We start from the raw sequence: 23,455 nt of genomic DNA on the forward strand, positions 1-23,455 counted from the left end.
AGTCACATGATTTCCTTTCTCTTGGGTGCATGTCTAAGTGGAATTGCTAGATCACATGGTCACTTTAAGCTTAAAATTTTGAGTAACTGCCAAACTGTTTTCTGGAGTATCCAAACCATTTTATATTTCCAACAGCAATGTAAGGGGGTTCTACTTTATTCACATTCAACATTTAATCTCTCTTTCATTATAATCATCCTCGTGTAAATGAAGCTACATCTTACTGTGGTTTTGATTTGCCTTTCCCTAATGACCAAATAAGGCATATGTCCATGTGTTTATAGCCTTTTGAATTTTTTTCTTAGCCATTTTATTTATTCTTCTTTGTAGAAATATATTTTTCTCACTTCTATATTTCTAAGAATTCTTTTTCTTCATGCTATTGAGTTTTGAGAGCTCTTTACTATATAATTAGGATAAAAGTTCTTTATCATATACATAAATGGCATTTTTTTTTCTCATCCTTGTTTGTGTTTCCACTTTCTTGATGATGTCCCCTGAAGCACAAAAATTTTAATACTGATAAAGTAAATTTATGTATTTTTTCTCTTGTTTGTGTTTTTTGTTGGATTGCTGGATCATATGGTAGGTAGTTCTGTTTTTAATTTTTTGAGGAACCTACCTACTGTTTTCCAAAATGGTCACACAAATTGATAATCCTATCGGTAGTGTCGTGTGCAAGGTTCTCCTTTTCTCCTCTTCCCTGCTATCTCTTATTTTTAACTATGTCCTTTGAATGTATTTATAATAGACACTTTGAAGATTTTATCTGCTAAACCCAATATCTGGGCCTTCTCAAAGCAGATTCTGTGCTTGTTTGCCTGTTTTTCTTTCAATCTGTGTTTAGTCTCACTTTATTTTTTATGTGCATATCTTACAAGCTTTGGTTTTTTGGGTTTATTTATTATTTTTTTTTTTTTCAAAGAATTAGAGATTCCAGGAAATATATTCTAAGAAATCCGGATACTGATACTCTACTCCTCACCAGGGTTTATTTATGTTGTTTGCATGCTTCTTTCTTTGCTGACTTGAACTGACTATTCCAGTGAAGCTCATTTCCTCCCCAGCACACGGCTCTAATCCTCGTCCTCAAAGAGCACAGCCCTGTGGAAGCACACAGTCACTCTGGGATGCAATTTTAGTCCATCAATCTTCAATTATTTCTTCCCCTGATTTCTCTACTTCTGCAGGTGTCACATCCAGCTGCCACCCCCAACTCATTCCTACATAATTACTCTATTTTTCTAGACAATGCTCAGGGGGTTGATATTCCTTCACAGTTTGATGCAATTACTTTTGAGTCACTTTTAGGGGCAGTCTTAAAAGCTAGTCTAGGAGGTTTGTGCTGGCCCTAGGTAGGCTTTTCTTTGTTCTTTTCCTTTTTCTCTAAGATAAACTTCTAGCTGATTTGTGCTTTAACGTCTTGCTCTCATGAAGGTACAACTCCCAGGCCCCCATCCCCACCCCTTTTAATTGCTTACCACCAAAACCCCACTGGCTTTGACTCTGCTTTTAGCCTTGAACTTCTATACATTTTTTTCCCCCAAATAAATTCAGTTCCCTGGGCATGGTAAGCAACGCTCTCTGTTGTTACCACTCCCAGACCAAAGGGCTATGTCAGTGCTAGCAAACTGTAGACATCTCATTGTTGCTCTTCTGCTTTCTATACAGTGTGCTGGGGAGTGCTAGTCACCCCGGTCTCTTCAGCTCACATGTCAACACGGAGTGTTGACCATTCTCGGGGCTGGGCTGAGGACAGTCAGGGTTCCATATTCTCAGCCTGCCATTCCTGGAATAGAGCCTGCACCCTGGAGTGCTGGCTTGGTGAAGGAAGGGAAAACCCCACCCTCTCATTGTTCTTGCCTGGAGAGTTTCTGCAACATGGAACTGAAGTGGATAGAAGCCCTGACAATATGACCTCCTGGGGCACAATGTAGTCCTAGGTTGGGAAGTCTGGGGGGCAGGAGCTCGGCATTCTGCACCCATCCAAAGCAGAATTCTTTCATGCAGAGATGAGGGGAAGAAGTGTGTGGCTTGTGGCTCAAAGGGCACAGACTTTTCCTGTTCTTATCAATAGTCAATACATTTTCTTGAATATTTTTTTTTCTCTTTGTGGAATGTCTTTTAGACAATTTCTTGAGGCTTTAAATGGCTTGTTTTTGTTTTGTTTCCATGAGTTCCAGTTGTTTTGCTGGTGACCAGGTCCATGGAACTCCTCATATCACCATTCTAGAAGTCAGTTCTCAATTTTCATAACATTTTAAATCTCCTTGTCTTCTTATAGCTCTCAGATACTGTGAACATTATCCTGAGATGAGCTGTTATCTCTCAACTGTTTTTTGCACCAGAAATGACACACTATAGAGCATAGTGCTTTCTACACCTTATGACCTCAGTGCATGTTTTTTGAGTTAAATGTATGGCACAGGATCAAAGATTTACTTTAAATTTCTTGATTGTTTAAAAAGGAGCTGTGTTGTCAAAGAAAATTTCTAATTATTATTGGGACTTAACTAATGTGGTTTAGTAGTAGGTCAGAGAGCCAGTAAGGAAGAAGTAAAGATGTCCCCACCACCATCGCCATCAGCAAATACCCAATTAGAGGCTTACTCTGTGAGGCATACTGACGGGTGCCACGCGTGCTCTATGACAAGCCATGTCCAGGTGCCGTAGGAGTCAGACGTATTACATTGATTAAGTCACTACTGAGAGTAAAAGAAAGCTCCCGAGAGAGATTATCCCTCATTGTGTTTCATGATTAGAAGAAACCATATTTATTTCCCATTACTGCTTCAGATAATATCACACATATGGTGACTTAAACACTGCGCATTTGTTATCTTACAATTATGTTGGCTATAGCTCCAACACTTGTCTCACAGGGTTCAAGCTGTTAGCCAGGAAATCTATGTCCCTTCCTGGAGGCTCATGGGGGAAAATCTGTCTCCTGGCCGTTCCTAACATTTTGCAAGCTTCCTGTGTTCCTGAGCTCATGGCATGCGTCTTCAAACTCTTCAAACTCAGCCATACTGGGAGAAATCTCTACTCTATCACACCACTCTAACATTCTCCTCTGTCTTTCTCTTCCACTTTTAAGTCTCCTTGTGATCGATCACATCAGGGCCAAATGGAAAATCCAAGATAATCTTCTTTTTTAAGGTTGGCTGATTAGCAAACTTAATTCTATCTACAAGATTAATTCCTATTTTCTAATATGGGAATATAGTCACAGATTCCAGGCTTCAGGACATGGATGTCTTTTGGAGGCCATTGTTCCCTTGACTGCTGACTGTGTTTCTGTGTTCCATCCCTATCCTGTTAAGAATGGGAGAAATAATAGTTTTTGCTGATACTGTATTTCACCTATAGATGACAGAATTGTAATTAAAGTATTGTGAGCACAATAGTTTTGCAGGTATATAGTATGAATATAAATTTTTCATAAGAGGTTACCCATATTTCTTCAATAGTCTACAGTTCCTAACACATTTTACCGTTGGATTTTAGCCTTCAGTGGACATTTTCAGATAAACCATTATTTGAGATAGTTTCCTTTCCCTAATTAAGTTAGAAACTGTTGGCTATGACTCTACACTTTTCCTTTTTCCAGAGTGTTGTACAAATTGATTCACTCATACATTTTTCTCCATGGTGTGATTTTCCACTTTGTTCAGTGTAACTTTTTTGGAATTGCTTTATTTTTCTTCTTCTTCTTCTTTTTAATTAAATTTCATCATCTTGACAAATATAGCACATAAGGATTCAGGGTTTCTGCTATATTACCATCATCACTAATCAGGGTAACAAGTGAATTTTACTAAATAATATATCCATAAAATATCATAAGTTCTTTCTATAAGTTATAAAATTTTCCTTACAAAAGTCATAGAAGGTGAGTACTATTTTTTTTTTTAAGTCCATTTAAGCCATGACAAAATCGTGGCTCAGAGATGTTAATGATTTTCCCCAATATGGTTCCACTTAAAAATACATGCTTTTCTTCCAATGACAAATCAGATCTCAAGTACAGCTGGGAGAACTGTCAGCAGATGACTACACACTATGTGAAAAGTCTCATAATGGGTTTCACGCAACTGAAATATAAAGCCAATATATTTTGCATACCCTGTAAATGTTGTTTTTCTGTGAGTCAACATCCTTTGTATCGATGGCATTCAAGTTTTATGGGGAGAGCAAGTACAATTTAGAATAAACGTGTCATTGCTTATGTTGAGATTCAAATTGAATGTTCTGAATCTTAAGCAAGAGTCTTGGGAGCCAGGTTTTTCTGAAAATAAAATAATTTCCTAAATTCCGAAGAGTTTTCCCCGACTAAAGCAGAGGAAGTTTTGAGTAAAGCTCTTTACTATAAGCCCTGACACAGAGAGGGTGAAAGACATGGTATAAAGGAAGTTTTTATTCCACAGCAAAAAGTAAAGCCTTCCAGGACAGTGGAGGCTTTGGCCAAGAAGACAGACTCGCGGGGGATAAGACAAGGGTTAAAATTGTATGTTCCTAAGAAGAATTTGTCTCTGCTCAGGTAGACTGAGGTCTAAAACGTGAACCTCAGGAACTTGAGAATTAAGATGCTACGTAGTGGAAGGGGTTGCTGGCATCAAAGTATTCGAAGCTTGGCTGCTCTGGCATGATCTATGACCACATGAGGTGATTATGGCAGACCAGAAAGGGGCATCACATGTTTAGAATGAGAAGGGGCTCAAGAGTGTCAGTTCTCTTTGTCAGCTCTCTTTGTCAGCTCTCTTCCTGCATGGGACATTGGAAAAAATCTCCCTGTTCCCGCGCACTCTGTGGGGTTCAAAGGGTTTCTGTGAAACACCAGCCTGCAGACCTGCTAGAGATTTCCTGGGCTGAGGGCAAACTGGGAGTAAGCCCAGAGTAAGTCTGAATTCAAAGGAGGGGCAGGGCCAGGCAGAGAAACACAGGAGAGCAGCAGAGCCAGCTTGAGGCCAGGCAGAGGAGCCGTCCAACTTTATGGGAGAAGTCAGGTGTTATATAGGCAGAGAATAGACAGTAGCTAAGCAGTGACCTTGAAAGTTGCTGAGTCAACACCAGTCCACATTTCAGCCAGAGGCCAGCAGAAGCCAGTGAACTCATCAACAGAAATCCCTGTTTTCAGAGCTCAGGTTGCATCCATATACCATCAGGTAAGGACAGATTCTTTCACTGTGGTACGTGTGGGGCTGGGATGTGTGCATGCTGGCGTGTGGACCGGAAGGTTCTGGAGGAGGGGGTTAATGGAGAAACAGGAAAAGTCTGATCATTCATCTAAATAGACTGTGTTTGCCTTAGGCTGTGTTAAACTAGAAAAGGCTGACATTACTTGAGGAGATAAGTTTACTTTTTAAATTGATCTTCGTTTGTTTTTATACCGCTAAGTAGATCTGGGGATGCTTGGGATAGAGAAGCTCAGTCATTAAAAACAGAAAAGGTTACTTGTCTTCAAATCTGTATCATTGTCAAATTTGGCTCCCTTCTGCAGAGGAGGCTTCTAATACATTGTGCATCAAGGCAATCTTCCTTGGAGTCAGGTAAAACGAGACAGGATAAGACAGATAACAGCATGACTTAGACAACTGGAAAAGGTCTTCCCGGTTTTCAAAAACCTGTGGTGTTTTTATTGGTGGTGTTGGGTTTTTTTTGTTTGTTTGTTTTTTTACCGAGTGACTTTTTAATGCCATGCTTCAGTGTTTCCTCCGCCTAAGAAAATGCTATAAGAAATTCTATTGATCTGTCGACAAAGACATAAACACACAATTTTGTGGGGAAATAGTTACACCCAGAAAACTATGTTCTTAAACAGAACTTTATTACTGTTTTACCTAAAGTCTTCTTTTTTTTCTTTTTCCTAGTCTAAGCACTAGGCTTTCTAAAAGTGGCCACACATGTAGCCATTGGAATCTGCATGTGCTGGAAGTACCCTTTTCATCCATTTTTACAGCCCAACTTTACCTCATATGGCTGCCTTAGATTCATAAGGAAGAGTCTAAAAGCATCAGCAGGTGTTGGTACCCAAGGACTCATTTTAAAGCAAGGGTTGAGTTTATACTCTCAAAAGTGACCCCTTTGGTGTAATGTTTGACCTCTGCCTTTTAAATAAGTATAACATGTGCTTCAATTTCCTCAGTTCATGAACAAAGCAGAAATACTGAATTAACAGCAGAATGCCAATTCATTAATTTAGCTTGAGAAATGGACTCGCCAATTCCCTTCTGGTTATCCACATCCCTCAGGGTACAAACTATAGAGGGAACCAAGGTCATTAAGGGAGTGTTCTTGCTGAATTTAGAATCACAGTAAGGGAAACTCAGGATATACATCAAATGGCCAACAGACCTGCTAGACTATGAAGATGAATTCCTCTCCAAATATCATGACATCAGTGGTATATAAATAAGAGATGCCACAGGCCAGGCCACAGGTCTCGGCTCTCTTTCTTTGTAGGACACCGAGTATTCGATTTCACGTTCTACTTCTCTTTTTCTCACATTATTTTTTTTAGTAATCTGAATATTTTCCCTAGTTAAAATAATGATCCCAAAGTAGGAGTCTTCTCGCTTCTTTGTGAAAATCCTTGCATGATGAACATAGGGAGAGAACCAACACGCTAGCATTGCATTTCCCAATTTGTGACACAAAATATACCTGATAGCTAAGTGAGTATAATCCCTGGGCTATTGTAGACACACCACTGGGACCAGACATCAGGAAAACCAGTTTTCATACCCACCCCAGAATTTAAACTGCTAGTTTACAGGATGATTGCCTAAACACAAAAGTGCCTCTTAAGTTTAAAGAACAATTTGATACACGGTGCCTTGAAATGGTGACTTTTCTCTAGAAAATCAAAGCATTTTTTCAGCGATTTTACTACTTGATGGGGCAATTACATTAGACAGATCCTTACAACTACTGTTAGGAACCACTGTTCATTGATAACTGTTTGTAATTTCAGATTCCTTTGCTCCTCTAAGAGAATGAGAGAAAAATATGTTATTTAATTCACAAAAAATGTGAATAAAACACATTTTAGAACTTCATCTGCTGTGTATAATGAGGTACAACTATATGAGCAACACTCTAGTCACAATTACCAGCAGACCAGTAAAATACAAGTAAGCAAAATGGTCTGTATTTATTTTTCCTTGCAGACTGGGTAATTTAAAACACATTACTGTAGGATTCCAGTTTCTTTATTAACGACTACTAAACTGAATAGCTATTACACAGAAGGCGCCATATCAGGCAAAGAAGAGACAAACAGTAACAACTGAGAAGACATAACACCTGCTAGCATTTTGGGAGCGCCCACTTACCTCAGCTATCATCTTTCCAGGCATTAGCATTTTCAATTTTTACAGAGATCTAGAAGATATAAAACACGCCCTTTCTCTTTGGCTCTTTGTAACTCCAGTAAGACTGACTGTGAAAGTGATGGGGTTTGGGAATATAGGTGAGGTTAGATGGGGTAAGTCTGGAGCTGATGGCCAAGAAGGGATTCTTGAGATGCCTTTGGTGCTAGATAAAGCATGGGGACAGGACCTATGGGCAGAAAGAGTTGCTGCCTCAGGGTTCCGAGAGAGGCTAATTACATACTTGGGAGCTGGGAGATTTTCATATGTTAAAGAAGACAGGGGATACCTGAGACCTTGCCATTGTCAAGTTAAGGTTGTTTTCCCCTCTAGCAAGGCATTAACATAAATGTAGTGGGGAGCTTTCTGGAAGAATGTCATACCTATCCTGCCCCTGAGTTGGAGTTGGGGGAGAGGTTGCAGGGTGTCCTCAGCTAGCCTTCTGCTCCCTCTTCAAAAGCACATAGTCTAACACCTACTTACTGGTCATTGCACATCTCACCTGCTTACCCTGTACTCAGTGCCTGTCAGCATTAGTTCCTGTTACACTGTTCTTAAAACACTCTTACTGGTAGTCCTACTGGAGTTAGTTATCCTACTGACTTCTATGGCCAGCTGAAGCCTTGATCTGTTGTGGTGTGCAGCCTGCAGCCTCTATTCAGGAAAGAAGCATTTCCCAAAGGCCAGTTTACAGATCACTGCTGGGCCTGTGGAGTCCTCCAGGTTATTTCTAAATAGATGCCCTGCTCTATTTGCATGTTTTAACATAAGATACACACACACACACACACACACACATACATACATACATATATATATTCATTTCATTTTTAGTTCTTTTAGGATTTTTATAATCTTGTGACTTGTTAACCTTCTAAAGTGAAGATACTTGTTACTAGGTTCAAAGATAATAACACATTTCATTTAAACTTTCTTGGATTATAAAGAAAGAAGTTGGTTAGGGTAGATGAGCCCTAAAATAATTTTGTTTCTTCACACAATCTTGAGCAATATAGAGGACTACTAATTTAGAGATTAATGTATTTAAGACATATATATGTCTTATTGATATGGGAAACAGGCAGAAGAAAAGTTATTAAATTTCCTTACTACCTAGAGCCCATTGACAAGTCCTTGAAACAGGCAAAATGACATTCCTCTAGGGACTCAACTGCCTCCACCTTAGTACTTTGCCCAGGGCAAAACTCAATCCTATCCTGACCACCCCCCACCCCCAACCCGGATCCTGTGGGTCTACTTTAAAATAAAAAAATTCCTTCGGAAACTTCCTTTATCTCTAATGCCTCCCCCACCAAGATACATGTTAGCAATCACCCCCCCCCCAAGCATATGGCCCACCAATATAGATTTGAAAGTTCTCATGACTAAGGTTTTATCAGACGGTAATAAATGATCTTTTCCCAAAAACAGCTAGCCCCTCAAGGTCCTGGAAACCTTGCTTCCAAAATTCCTTAGAGACTTAAGCCATCCCTGACCCCCTCCCAACTTGCAAGTTTGTAATGAACCACTCCTTACAACCCTGGGGGAAGCAGCTCTTTCTGCCCACCAGTCCTGTCCCGGGCTTAAACAAACCACCATTCTGCACCAAAGACATCTCAAGAATTCTTTCTTGGTCATCGGCTCCAGACCTCACTTATATTCTAAAACATCATCATTATGAATGTTTTTGATACATATGTAAGTACATATGATGAGGGAGCAGAAGGCAAGCTGAGGACAGCCAGAAGCTGAGACCACTCCTCCCCCCCACCCATAGGATATATGCGACATTTTCTCAGGCACTCTTGGCTGCCCTAGAGGACAAACAAATGGTTACCTGATAGTGATCACAACCCAAGTCTCCCTCAGTTTACAAATGTCTCAGCAACATACAAGAACAAAGCATTTCTATTAATAACCTAGCTCCCAGAAGGAAATGCAGATAAAATTAAATGTCCTTACAACCTGCAGCCCATTGACAGATACTTGAAGCAGGCAGAGTGTAATGTTCCTGCAGGAAGCACCCAACTATCTTAATTTAATGCTTTGTTAGAAGGAAAACAACCTTAACCTGGTAATGGCAAGGCCTCTGGCATCTTATAGGTCCTCCTTAGTGTAAGAAAGTTTTTTTGAAAGCCTTCTTTTCCCTTACCTCTTCCAACCCCATAGCTTAATCAGCCACCCCTCACAACCCCGAGGCGGCAGCTCTTTCTGCCCACAGGTCCTGTCCCTGTGCTTTAATAAAATCACCTTTTTTGCGCCAGAAACATCTTAAGAATTCTTGGTTATGGGCTCTGGACCTCACCCCACCAAACTTCACTTATATTCTAAAACCCCATGTAATGAGTACGAACCTTTAATAAATAAAGTGTAATAAATAAATGAATGAATAAATAAATAAATAATATGTAGTAAGTGCAAACCCTACTAAATGAAAAACAGGCAAAAGGAACAATATACAAACTAACCACAGAGCAAATAAGCCTAGACCATATGCGTGTAGTGATAACCACATAGCAAATAAGCCTAGACCATATGCGTGTAGTGATAAGATTAGCGCGGAGTAACAAGTTGTAAATATTTTAACTTGTGCGAAATATCGTAAACCAAAACATGTTTACGACGTGTGTATGTTTTTGGTGTGTAAGCATAAGAAAAACAAGTGATGCAATGTGTTTATGAAGGAGATTTAGCACAGTATATAAAGAGGTATCGGGTTTGACTGAGGTGAAGCAAGTTTCCTGTCGGGAGAACATCATCGCCAGTGCTACCAACGCCCGGACAGTTCCGTTGCCAACCACTCGCTGGTTCTCAGTCTCAACTTCTGCGGTGACCTCTCTGTCTAGATTGTGAGGCGACGTCTCCTTCTCCGTGACAACGTCAGCGGACCGTGACCGGGCCACGATAGTGGTGCGGACCTCGTCCCAATAAAGATCAAGTGAGTTACATCATATCCATCTTTCTCTATCTCTTCTTTACACGTTGCGACCTCCTGGCGGGACGCAGGGGTTTTGCTCGTGACACCCCATCACATAGACCATCCTATTTTAAATATACACATTAAAGATGTTCGAGGGAAGTGGTGATGCAACATGGGGGCTTAAGTGGGTAGGAGAAGAATAAATGAAACAAGATGGGATTGCGAGGGAGACAAACCATAAGTGACTCTTAATCTCACAAAACAAACTGAGGGTTGCTGGGGGGAGGGGGTTTGGGAGAAGGGGGTGGGATTATGGACATTGGGGAGGGTATGTGCTTTGGTGAGTGCTGTGAAGTGTGTAAACCTGGTGATTCACATACCTGTACCCCTGGGGATAAAAATATATGTTTATAAAAAATAAAAAATTAATTAAAAAAAAAAAAAAAGATGTTCCAGAAAAATCATGTGGATTCTGGATGGGGATCATTTTTTCAATTTTTTTTTATGAACTATTAACATCATTCATCCATTTCTTAACTGTGCAATAATGAATTCTCTGCATTAGTTTCAGAAACTTTTCTTGGCAACAGCAACCAAATCAAATTCCAGCACTATATCTGTTTCAATGGATTAAAATAATACTTAACAAATTACTGTGAAGCTTGAAGGCTGAAACACAGAGGTATAATTAACATATCAAAGAATCCTATTACTCCACAATTTATATAAATAAAAAGAGAAGAGCATTTTTCTTGTTTTCCTTCTTCCTCATTGCAGAATTGTACCAATATTTTCAAACAATTATTATCTCAGAAATCAAAAAGAAAAGAAAAAAGGAAACTACTTTGGTTTTCATAATCTTTCTCCAAAGTGATTGCTTTGTTTATATACAATTTAAAAACTTTCAAGTAGACACAGTCTGTTAATCCCATATTCACTTACATAGGCCTCCTCTACAGTATAACTGTGTTAAATAGAAAAAAAACCCCAAAAACCAAAAAACAAAACAACAACAAAAAAAACCCTCAAACTATAATAGAACATGTGGTCATAGCCCAAAATCAATCTGATTTTCTCCTTGTTATATAGTAATTTATTACATTGTAATTATTATATTGTAATTTATTATATTGTAAGTAAATAGTAAAAATGTAATTTTATAGATAAGCCACAAGATAAAAATGATTTTTCACACCTATAATTTAATAGATTACAAAATAAAATCATTCTTACGCACGTGTGTTGAAACTAAAACTTCAGTTTTGCAAATTATGTATAGATGCTGCTTCTAGCAACACAACTAATTTATCTCCCTGTGTACGTTATCAACACAGTCTAACTGAATACTCAAGCAAATTTCTTAAATAGGTAATTTTACTCTGATTTCTGAAAACTTCTAACCATACATATGCATCTTTGCTTTCACTACACTGACAAACAAAAGTATATATGTGTATCACCCGACATCAGTGTCCCCTTACAAATATCTGTTCTCAAGTATTTCCTGAACTTAAAATGTCAATAAATACCTATCGAGCCCTCCTTAGTCTCACACTCCACACATACTCATCCCTGACATCTTTATCAGCTCTCATCCAAAGAGAAGTCAACTTTCCTCTCTCAGAGTCTACAATCTATGGCCTAGGTCCCCTATTTAGGTGGTTGCTTGTTTTGGTAAAGAAATAGCCACAATTAATCTTTTAAACATATCCAATGGCTGCTTTTGCTTTAAAAATGTCATGACACTGCCTCCAAAACTGAAAACACTTACTATTTATTTTTTAAAAGAAAAGTTTTACTGACCAGAGCTCTGATGTAGGTAGCCATGCCATCTTCCACACAGATTACATTTAAAATTGTAAAACACATGAGAAATTGTGTCTTGGAACAAGCCTTGCCTATTTCAAATTTGTTTGCTGAAGTCACAACATAATCATGAGACAATATTATATGGTAAGCAATGAGCTACACAAGTTTTTTGGTTTTTCTCTGAGTCAGAGATCTGTTTGTATTAATAATGCACAGAAAAGCACTGACATTTGAATTTACAAACCCTTAACAAGTCAAAATGCATTTTAAAACATTTTTTAAAATATATTATTAAAAGCACTAGGGGGGCACCTGGATGAATCCCTCAGTTAAGCCTCTGTACTCTGTTCAGGTCATGATCTCAGGTCCTGGATTAAGCTCTGTGTTGGGCCCTCTGCTCAGCAAGGAGTCTGCTTTTCCCTCTCCTGTCCCACACTCTGGTCCTGCTCTTGCTCTCTCTCTCCCCCTCTCTCTAATAAATACATAAAATCTTTGTGGGGGGGGAGCACTAAGAATATGCATAATTATCACAAGGTCGTTTTGCATCATAAAGGATAAAAGCTAAAGAATTCTACATTTCCAAAGAAGATACTATCTTAAGATGAAGAACAAAGAATGAGGTATATTTAATAATGACATGTAAAAACTAATGCTATTTGATAACACTTTCTTCTGTTTATCTAAAAGATGGAAATCATCTTAGAAGTTGTATTAGCATACTCCTGTTCAGCAATGACTCAAGGCTGTTTGACAATGATAATACCTAACACATATCAAATATTTAGTATGCACAACATACTTGCCATTAGTATAAAAACAGCTGAATTCCAGAAATTGTTTTATGTTTCAAACTATCATTTTAATTAAAATTTAAGTTATAAAAAAGTATTATAACATTACAAATGAGTAAGTGAACTATCATTGGGGAGTAATGTGCCCAGGTCATCTAGTGAATAGCAGAACCAGCAAGAAAACCCCGGTCCAAGCCTTCACCTTGATTCTGTCCTCCTGCTAATCAGATGAAGCAGGTTGGTTGGTATACAGAAAAAGCACCATAGTATCTGAATTTTTGCTACAGTTCTGAATCCTAGAGAAGTGATCACGAACTGATCATTTAAGCTCTGTAGTACTGTCACCTCAACTATCACACGGGGATAATTACAACTGCGTTCTCTACTTCATAGACACATGAACATGCAGTGGAAAGCTGAAAACAAGTGTGTGTCTTGTGTACCCAGAGTAGGTGAACCCAAAGGGAGAAGGAAGTATTTTGGTCGAAGGAGAATTGGTACTAAAGAAAAGACAGATTTGGATGTTAGTAGAATCCCTGTGAGAAAAATACAAGCAGAATTGAGAGAATGGCATTCACACAATTTTCCCTGGATATCTGGAGACTTGGAAGCCCGAAGTCTTCCTTGAGCTTGATATAAAAGGGAGCATTTCAAAGAAAGGCAGGTAGTAGGGTAAAGGATTTTCCCTGCTGTTGTACACAGCAACTTCAGAGCGGGGCAGGGGTGGCTGAGCAGACTTGCAGGAGACACGGGAAGAACCCCAGGGAGAAGGGTCTATAGGGGCACTACTCAAGTCCTAGGGGCCACATCGCTACGTCACTGAGACCTGAAAGCTGGAAGGATACCTGTAGTTGCCCCACAGAGGTCTGGTCAGGTGCCCCGGGAGCAGGTGAGCTCTCTCCCCAGCAGAAACCGGAAAGCCAGGGAGCACTAAGACCATGAGCAGGGGATGCAACTCAAATGTTCACATGTCCTACAGATGTGATTACCAGAGACTACCAGAAGCCGCTCTCAGCTTATCCCGGGGGAAGGAGAGCCAGGGATCCTGCGGAGTGAAGGGAAGTCAACCCCGAACAGAAGCTGGTGAAACACCTGCATTCACAGTTCTCTTGAAAAGCAGCAGGAATGGGCCAGTCCTAAATGAGCATCGGGCCATCTCTGAGCACCTGGGCCTCCGGGGGCTGGGGTTGGGGTCGGGGGCAGAGTGGACAGCTGGGGGATACAGGGAAGGGCAGAGCAGGGTCCCTGTCCAAGGACCCCTCTACTGGGAGCCCACTTCCAGGTGCCTTCTTGCAGGGTGGGAGTGTTTCCAGAAAGGGCACTTCCGGGTTCCCACTTAAGGGCAGGGAACACTCTGGGGTGGACATTTCCAGGGAGCCGCTTCCAGGGAACCTTCTTCCGGGGTGGTAGAACTTCCAGAGAAGGAGGCACTTCTGGGGTGGAGGCATTTCCCGGGTGGAGGCGGGCGGTTCCCACTTCTGGTAGCCTGCTTGGTTGGGGAAGGTGCACATCTGGCGTACACACTTGTGGGGGCTGCATGGGCTAGGAAGACAGGTGCATGCAGGCAGTGGCTAATGAGGTAGAGGGAACCTCCTGGGCAGATACCAGGAAGACATTGGCAGGTGCCGGGATGCCCACGGTGGGCAGGGAGGCGCACCAATCCCACCCATGCCCAGTACAGCTGAACAGGCCCCGGATGGAGACCCCAGTGCATGCCAGCACGCATGCGTGCAATCAGACATGGCAGCGCCCAGGAACGTCTGGGGCACGCGGGCCAGCTCCAGGATGATAACACCAAGCACAGACCCTGTCTGACCCCACTGGCCACGGCGCGGCGGGGAAAGGTTAGAGGATTCTTTTTTACTGAGAGGAACTGAAAAATGGTGAAACAGAACAAGGGGGGAAAATTAAACTTTTGGACAAAACTGCCCCAAAAAACAAAATACACTTTCTCCCACTTGAATTAATATAATTTAAAAAGGGAATCTGCGGTTATGAATCCAACATTTAAATATTAAAATAGAAATAATATGGAGATTAAAATAGAAGCCAAACAGACCTTGAGAAAATTGAAGGAAATTATCATTTCGACTCAGAATTCATGACTAAACTACAAAAGTTGCCAAGAATAGCACAACTGGATGTACAGAAAAGGACAGATAAGAAGGAGCCAGGACCAAAAATGAAGCAAAGAAGGAGATAAGGGGAATCAGAGAATAGGACAAAATTCCCCACCCCAAAAAGGAACAGAACTTAAAAGTCCAGGAAATTTTCACAACGTAACAGATGTTCCTAATATGCATATGGAAATGGTGCACGGTGATTCTGGTAAACTGACGTATCCTCGCTGAAGTACACCATGGCAGTACTTTAGAATAATAACACACACCCAAGTACTCTTTTTTTGTTGTTGTTGTTTTTTTTTAAGATTTTATTTATTTATTTGACAGAAAGAGATCACAACTAGGCAGAGAGAGAGAGAGGAGAAAGCAGGCTCTCCATGGAGCAGAGAGCCTGATGTGGGGCTGGATACCGGGACCCTGGAATCATGACCTGAGCCAAAGGCAGAGGCTTTAACCCACGAGCCACCCAGGCGCCCCCACCCAAGTACTCTTAATGAGTGAACTAAAGGACACATTTTTTTTAAAAAGATTTTATTTATTTATTTGACAGAAAGACACAGCGAAGAGGGAACATAAGCAGGGGGAGCAGAGAGGGAGAAGCAGGCTTCCCTCTGGGCAGGCAGCCCAATGCAGAGCTCAATCCCAGGACCCTAGGACCATGACTGGAGCCGAAGGCAGAGGCTTAACCCACTGAGCCACCTAGGTGCCCCGAGGACACATTTTTTTAATGAAAAGTTGATTGGAAATGCAGTAACTGTAAATGGGAGTAAATCACTGGAAAAATACAAATTCACGAGTTCATAGCAATGATATAAAAACATGGCAGGTGTTGGGAGAAGAGGAAGAGGAGGAAGAAAACAAGAACATGAAACAAGAATAGATAATTCATGGGAAAAAATAAGCTTTTACTATTTCTTAAGAAGAACTGACTTTTATCCATAGTTAATGAGAGAAGGTACTTCTTAGAGGAATGCCAACTAACATATTTAGATGGAATGACAGAATTCGAAAAACCACCATTTTGTAACCACTTACCAAGGCATTGATTAGGTTTGGGGACAGGACAATTATAAGGTAACAAAGTAAAACAGCACAGTCTTCTTGCTAATATCTATGGAAAAACTTATTTTAAAGTGAACACATTTCATAATACCTTCTTAGGAAAGTAATAAAACCTTACCACAAGTGGGATGACATCATGTGGGTGTACCCTTTAATGAGATGAATTATTTAGTGCCTAATATGATCTATAAATAGTTTTATCAAAAATACACAACCTGAGTGTAATCTAGCCTCTAGATTTATCTTCTAATTTTTAGGAAATTGAGGGAATAAAGGAACGAGGTAAAAGATACCAAAAGGAAATAATCAGACAAATCAAAAAATATCCTACAAGAAAAATTACCAGGTTGTCAAGGGAAAATGAAGTCAAGAGGTTGCTTCCCAACAAAGAGATTAAGGAGAAAATGCCATACTACCAATATGTCGATCGCCGGTCCCCACCCTGACATGCATTAGGCCCAAAGGTGAGGTGATGCTATCTGGGGATAATGAATGCAGAAAAGCTGCCATGACCACAGTAGTGGTAATGGTCTTTTTGTCTCTGGCAACTGGTTGTTTTAGTCTAATGGCAGGGCTTGGTATGACCTTTGCTCTTCTTGTTTTCCACTTCCTAGAAAATGTTCTATTCTTATATTTAATTACTTGACTATGAATGACCCTCCTTTCTGTATTTGTACATTGGACTACTCACCTGAACATCATTATTTTCTAATATCATCTTCGTCACTGACTAGCAAGGCACACTGTGCCCAGTAAATTTAATTTGTACCTTAGCCCTATTACCTATAATGTAAGAATAAAAATACCAGAGTAATTTATCTCATTGAGTCTATTTTAATAAATTAATAAGGGAATGTATGAATGATTCTGACATCTGTGAAATAATATACTTAGATGATTACTCAATGGTCCTTAAGGCATATGAATATATAAATTTCCCTCAATGAGATGGACACTATTTCACAAAGGTGCCAATAAGTGAACTACCTCCGTTGAGGGCCAATAAACAAAATTAATGCTGTTGAACTTACGACCTATGCTATTTTCTGGAGTTCCATTGTAATTTGTGGTTCTGGTTTGAGTCAATATGTATGTAATCAAGGAAGATAAGTAATACACAGCCCAATTTTTTTCCCCATAAGTAAATTAAATAATAAAAACAAAATGTTTTTTGGCAAACCATTATTAGGAAGATGTTATTGGCAATGACAAACGAGCTTTAGAAAAACAACTATACAATTAAACCTTATACCTGCAGTAGAAATACATGACTGAATGCCTTTATAAAACCTTTGCTCCTTTACAGTAAATTCAGTTATCATAAAAATTAAAAAGGCAAATGGAGACCATTTTCCAGGGTCTATACAGCAAAGAAGGCAATATACCTATGATGCTATATATCTGTGGGCTGGAGCATTCCAGAAATAGAATACAGAACATCTTACAAAAAAGAACCATAAACCTTTCAGGCTAGCCACTTGGAATTTAAAATAGACCTGATTCCTGATGTTATGCTGTGCTAAAAACAAACCAACAAAGAAAGAGTAACATTAACAAAAAATGTAATATATTTTTTAAGTTATAGGAAAAAAAGCATTATCTCTCTCCATGAAAAATATACACTTGAACGTCTGAGGGGATCTAGGCTTTGATATTAGATTCAAGGTCAAACATCTCTGAATACGCATTTTTACCCCAGGATGAGAACTCTAATTTATTTCACAAATTTAAGTGGGAAGTTGTTAAATATCATCTTTCACCTCCCATACTAATTACCATAAGATATATGAAATAGGTTCTCTGAATTTCATGCTAAATTGTGACTCATAATACCCAGCAAAAATGTTTTTCATTGACTGTCTTGGCTTGTTTGTAATAAGAATGATGTCTTAACTGACTGAGCCATCCAGGCTCAGTGGGTTAAGCATCCAACTCTTGATTTCAGCTTGAGGTTGTGATCTCATGGTCATGGGATTGAGCTCTCAGTGCAGAGTGCAGAGTCTGCTTGCCCCTCCCCCTTTGCTCTACCCCTTCCTTCCAAATAAATAAAATATTTTAAAAAGTAATGTCTTGAGGGGCGCCTGGGTGGCTCAGTGGGTTAAGCCGCTGCCTTCGGCTCAGGTCATGATCTCAGGGTCCTGGGATCGAGTCCCGCATCGGGCTCTCTGCTCAGCAGGGAGCCTGCTTCCTTCTCTCTCTCTCTCTCTCTCTCTGCCTGCCTCTCAGTGTACTTGTAATTTCTCTCTGTCAAATAAATAAATAAAATCTTTAAAAAAAAAAAAAAAAGTAATGTCTTGAGACCCTAGGGTCTTCAGGATGTTTTCAGGATTTGTTTCTTTCAGGTTTGCTATTTTTGGCATCCCTGCTTTCCTTAGCTATCCCCATAATTCTAGTCTCCTTTTACAGGGGCTGTTAAGGTTTTAAAGGGAAATTTTCCTGAAAAGTTCTAGGGGCCAAAAATAAAAGGGATAAAATATTGGCATAACCATCCCAACAGTGAGCAAGAAAGGAGTAAGGGCTGCTTTTGACCCAAGATCTTTGTGCTAGGTTGGGCAGAAGTTGGATGCTATTTCCTCCTTTTGGGGAGTGATTAAGGGATTTTGAGGATATTCATTTTCTCATTTGAGATTCGCTATTTTGGCAAGCCATACATGGGCACTGAAGTACAAGTAATTAGTGAAATTTGTATATAGTAATCTGCATATAAAGCAGGTATTCCTGACCATTTTAATGAAATCAGCTGGGTTGAGCTCCTTATCCACACTCTAACTAAAATCCCTACATATCATTCCAGGATTAATTTTTTTAAAAGATTTTATTTATTCATTTGACACGGAGAGGGAGATCACAAGTAGGCACAGAAGTGGGCAGAGAGGAGGGAGCAGGGAAGGAGGGAAGCAGGCTCCCTGCTGAGCAGGGAGCCCAATGTGGGGCTCAATCCCAGGACGCTGAGATCATGACCTGAGCTGAAGGCAGAGGCTTAACCCACTGAGCCACCCAGGCGTCGAAGGATTACATTTTAATGGCCACTTTGGGTCTGAGTTTCTAGATCTCACTAACATTTTATCCCTGTAATATTTTCTTCCTTTTATTCTGTGGCAACTCTTGGTGGAAATTAACCAGTATTCATTTTGTTTCCCAAAACAATTCATGTAAGGCATTTGACTGAAGACTTTCAGGTTGAGAGATTTGTTTTCATACAGCACATAAGTGATGTGAAAGTGAAAAGTAAGCAACACTGTGTTTAAAAATCCTTAAGCAGCTATCGGCTATAGGCTATCACCAGCCAGTCGTTACAGGACCCTACTCCAGTTGGGTTGCTAGAATTATTCCCTCCAACTTAATACCCTTCAATTTTTCTATGCAGATCAGTTTGTCTTTTACACTGCACTCTTTTGGGGTCTGATCCTTCATAAATGTGTTTGTAAAATAAAGTGCCAGCAATCCTAGCTCTAAATGTTTAGCAGCACAGAATAACTGGCACAGATTTTAGAATGTCAGTGTATCATTGACTCCAAGCCCCCAAAACACTTAGAAAGTATTAGTGACTTTACATACTTTTTGTACAATTTTTGCACTTTGCTATTGTAAGAACAGAAGGGAATAATATTGGTCTGGAAAAAATATGACAGGTTTTTCAGTGGCCCCTCTGATTCCCCATATTCATTAATGAACTACAGGGGTACAAAAATTTTGGAAAGCATGTAGCCTAATTATATCCATATGAAGATCCAGAAATAAAAAGGGCCTGGTCCCTTTCTAATCCATCACAATGCAAAGATGCAAAAGATGGTGAGATGCTTTGAAACATTTAAAAAGCAAAATAATGCTAATAATATCATTGATGGGGTTCATAAGGGAAACCTTGGAAGTAAGAGGTCATTTCCTCTGGGTATTAAAATTATGTTATTTTTCTATTGAGGTCAAGTTCTGAATAGCAATAAAGCCTTTAATTCCAATTCCCCTTACCCAGGAGGTGAGAAAAGTTTTAACAACCTCAGGGACCACTAGGAAGGCACTAATGAATGATAATTTATTCTCAACAATCAGAAAGAGCAACCAACTCTGAGACAATGTGTTACAACTTCTGTAACTTTTGCAAACACATAGGAAAGGTAGTGTTAATTTGTAGATTAGGAATATTTAAAGTAGCATTTCATCTATGTTTGATAAAGTCAGGTTGTGCTAGAAGCCTAGTACAAGAGAATATTAGCTACAGTACACACATATTTCATGTATGTGTATGTGATCTAAGTAGAGAACTTTTGGTCATGACCCATTACCAGATAAGGAATCAATGTACTACATTTTATTTTTATATTCATATAATATCTTATTATTTTTATTGTGTTATGTTAGAACAAAAAATATAGAAATTATCAGTACTCCACAGTATAGAAATTATCAGTACTCCACAAAGTATAGATTTATGAAACTTTGCTTCATTTATATATGCTTATAGATTGGTTTTCTGTGTCTTTTGAGAGCTATAGGAATGTTTCTCCATAATACAACCACATTCAATTCAAAAATTTTCTCCAGTGGGGTAGCTTTAAGTAAAAACAGTTTTCCTGTGACTCTATAGTAAAATAAACTTATTAACGTGGTTTCACATAACTCTTAAGTAGCTTACTCATGAAGAACTATGTCAAAATTGTTAAGATCACAACATAGCAGGGCTGTGTCTTTGTGTGTATATACCTATATAAAATATCCCCACATACATACACACATATACTATAGTATTTAGTGTATGTGTAAACATCATAGATGCACCTATGGTACATATAATCTGTACTATATATTTCATAATATATAATTATATGTATATGTGTATATATTGTATAAAATATATTTTATATGTATATGTATATATTACACAAATATTTTATATGCTTATACATTATATATTAAATATAATTTAAAATATGTATTATGTATTATGTGTGTGTATATATATTTATGTATACTACGTACATTCAGGACAATTTGTTCTAGGCTATGCTTGGTAGAAAGATAATATGGCAAGCTAGAAAAAAGTATGGAAGGAGCAACTGAGCTTTGGTTGTTTGGTGTTTTTTTGTTTGTTTGTTTTTTGGCTTTTCACATATTTTTTGAGACATTATTGATACACCTTAGATTGTACCTACTTTAAAGCTACCACTTGAGAGATGATGAGAGATGTATAACCCTTGAAACCACCACGAACAATGATTACATTCATTACCTCCATAATTCCCTTGGAGCCCTTTAGATTCCCTCTTTCCTATTTTCTTCCAGTTGCTCACATAGACAACCCCTATGTACTTCCCCAGACAGCCATTGACCTGCTTTGCTGTGGGATGGTTTGCACTCTCTTAGAACTATATATGAATGAAATTAGTATGTTTTCTTTGTTTAGCTTCGTTCACTTAATGGAATTATTCTAAGATGCATTAAATGTTATTCTGAATATCAGTAGTTCTTTTCTTTAAATTTCTGAGTAATAGTCCATTGTATGGCTATACCACTACTTGTTTATCCATCTACCTACTGATAGGGCTTATACAATACATCTTTATCACAGTTTACTTTTGAGTGACATTTTACCACCTCACATACAGTATTACAGTAATTATAGTATATTGACAATTCCCCATTTCAGCCTTTGTCACATTTTTTCACATACTTTACGTCAACATATTTTATCTGTACAAGAGCCACAGTACACTTTCATTATTTTTACTTCAGAGTCAGTTGTCAAAGAGATTAAAAAAGAAAGAGAGAGCGAAAGCAAGACAATCTAATACATTTCCCACATATTTTTCATTCCTTTGTACAGATCCAGATTTCTATATCTTCTATATTGTGTTTTTATCCTTCTACTTGAAAGGTGTATTTAAACATTTAGTATTTGTTTTTTACTTAGATCCGCTAATGATGAGAAAGTCTTTAGTCATATATATATATATTTTTTTTTTCTTTTTCTTTTTGAAGTAGGCTCCACACTCAGCCTGGACCCCAAAGCAGGGCTTGAACTCATGATTATAAAATCAAGACCTAACCTGAGAACAAGAGTCACACACTTAGGGGTACCTGGGTAGCTCAGTCAGTTAAGCGGTGAACTCTTGATTTTGGCTCAGATCAGGATCTCAGGGTCCTGAGATTGAGCCCTGTGTTGGGCTCTTCAGTGGGCATGGTACCTGCTTGGATTCTCTCTCTCCCTCTTCCTTTACCCCTCCCCACCACTTGCTCTCTCTTTCTCTCTGAAAAAAAAAATATAATAGGGATGCCTGGGTGGCTCAGTTGGTTGGACGACTGCGTTCGGCTCAGGTCATGATCCCGGAGTCCTGGGATCGAGTCCTACATCGGGCTCCCAGCTCCATGGGGAGTCTGCTTCTCCCTCTGACCTTCTCCTCGCTCATGCTCTCTCTCACTGTCTCTCTCTCTCTCAAATAAATAAATAAAATCTTAATATATATATAAAATAATTAACTTAAAAAAAAAGGTCAGGTGCTTAACTGAGCCACCCAGGCACCCCTAATCACTTCACTTTTAAAAGCTATTCCTAAGAGTACAGACTATAGAGAGCAGCTGTTTTTCTTTCAGGATTTTTTTTTTTCTTTCTTTTAGAGATGGGGAGAGAGAGCAAGAGAGGAGGGGGGAGGGGAGATGAAGGACAAAGAGAGAATGAGAGAAAGAGAATCTCAAACAGGCTCTACACCCAGTGCGAAGCCCAATCTAATGACCCTGAGATCATGACCTGAGCCGAAACCAAGAGTCTGAGGCTTAACCAACTGAGCCACCAAGGCAGTATTTTAAACATATTTTAGGATTTGTTTTCCATTGTTTTTTTCCCATTGTTTTCCAGCTTATATTGTATCAGATGAGATATTTGTTGTCATTTTATCTTTACCTGCTTTACTAAGATTGTTCTTAGGCTTATTTTTACCCTTGGTTTTGAGGAATTTCAGTATGATATGTCTTGTTGCAATTTTGTGTTCCTCATGCTTGGCATTTCTTGAGCTTCTTGAATCTGTTGGTGTAAGATTCAAATTTGAAAAATTTACAGACATTATTTCATGAAATACTTTTTTCTGTCTCTCCTTTTTCAGGTATAGCAATTATAAATGGCCACTAGATATTATCCTATGAGTTCACTGATGTTCTCTTTATTGTGTCTTTAGTCTTTTACCTCACTGTTTCATTTCACATAGTTTCTATTATTCTGTCTTCAGTTCCTCTGGACTTCTATTTTACGGTGTTTAATTTTCTTTCAATCTCATCCAAAGTATTTTCCATTTCATATTTGTCATGCTCAAGTTTTTTCCACCATCCTACACATTTGGAATATAATTACACCAACTGTTTAGTGTCCTTGTCCACTACTTCTATCATATT

The 23,455-nt window shown here is 39.0% G+C and overlaps 1 protein-coding gene across 1 annotated transcript in view; it reads right to left on the reverse strand.

Annotated features, from left to right (window-relative positions):
- Window positions 1-23,455, reverse strand: part of PCDH15 (protocadherin related 15) — a 1,723,534-nt gene that overhangs the window by 1,088,392 nt on the left and 611,687 nt on the right. The window lies entirely within an intron of this gene.

The sequence above is a fragment of the Mustela erminea genome, chromosome 14 (assembly GCF_009829155.1).
Source record: "Mustela erminea isolate mMusErm1 chromosome 14, mMusErm1.Pri, whole genome shotgun sequence".
In the NCBI taxonomy this organism is placed as follows: Eukaryota; Metazoa; Chordata; class Mammalia; order Carnivora; family Mustelidae; genus Mustela; species Mustela erminea.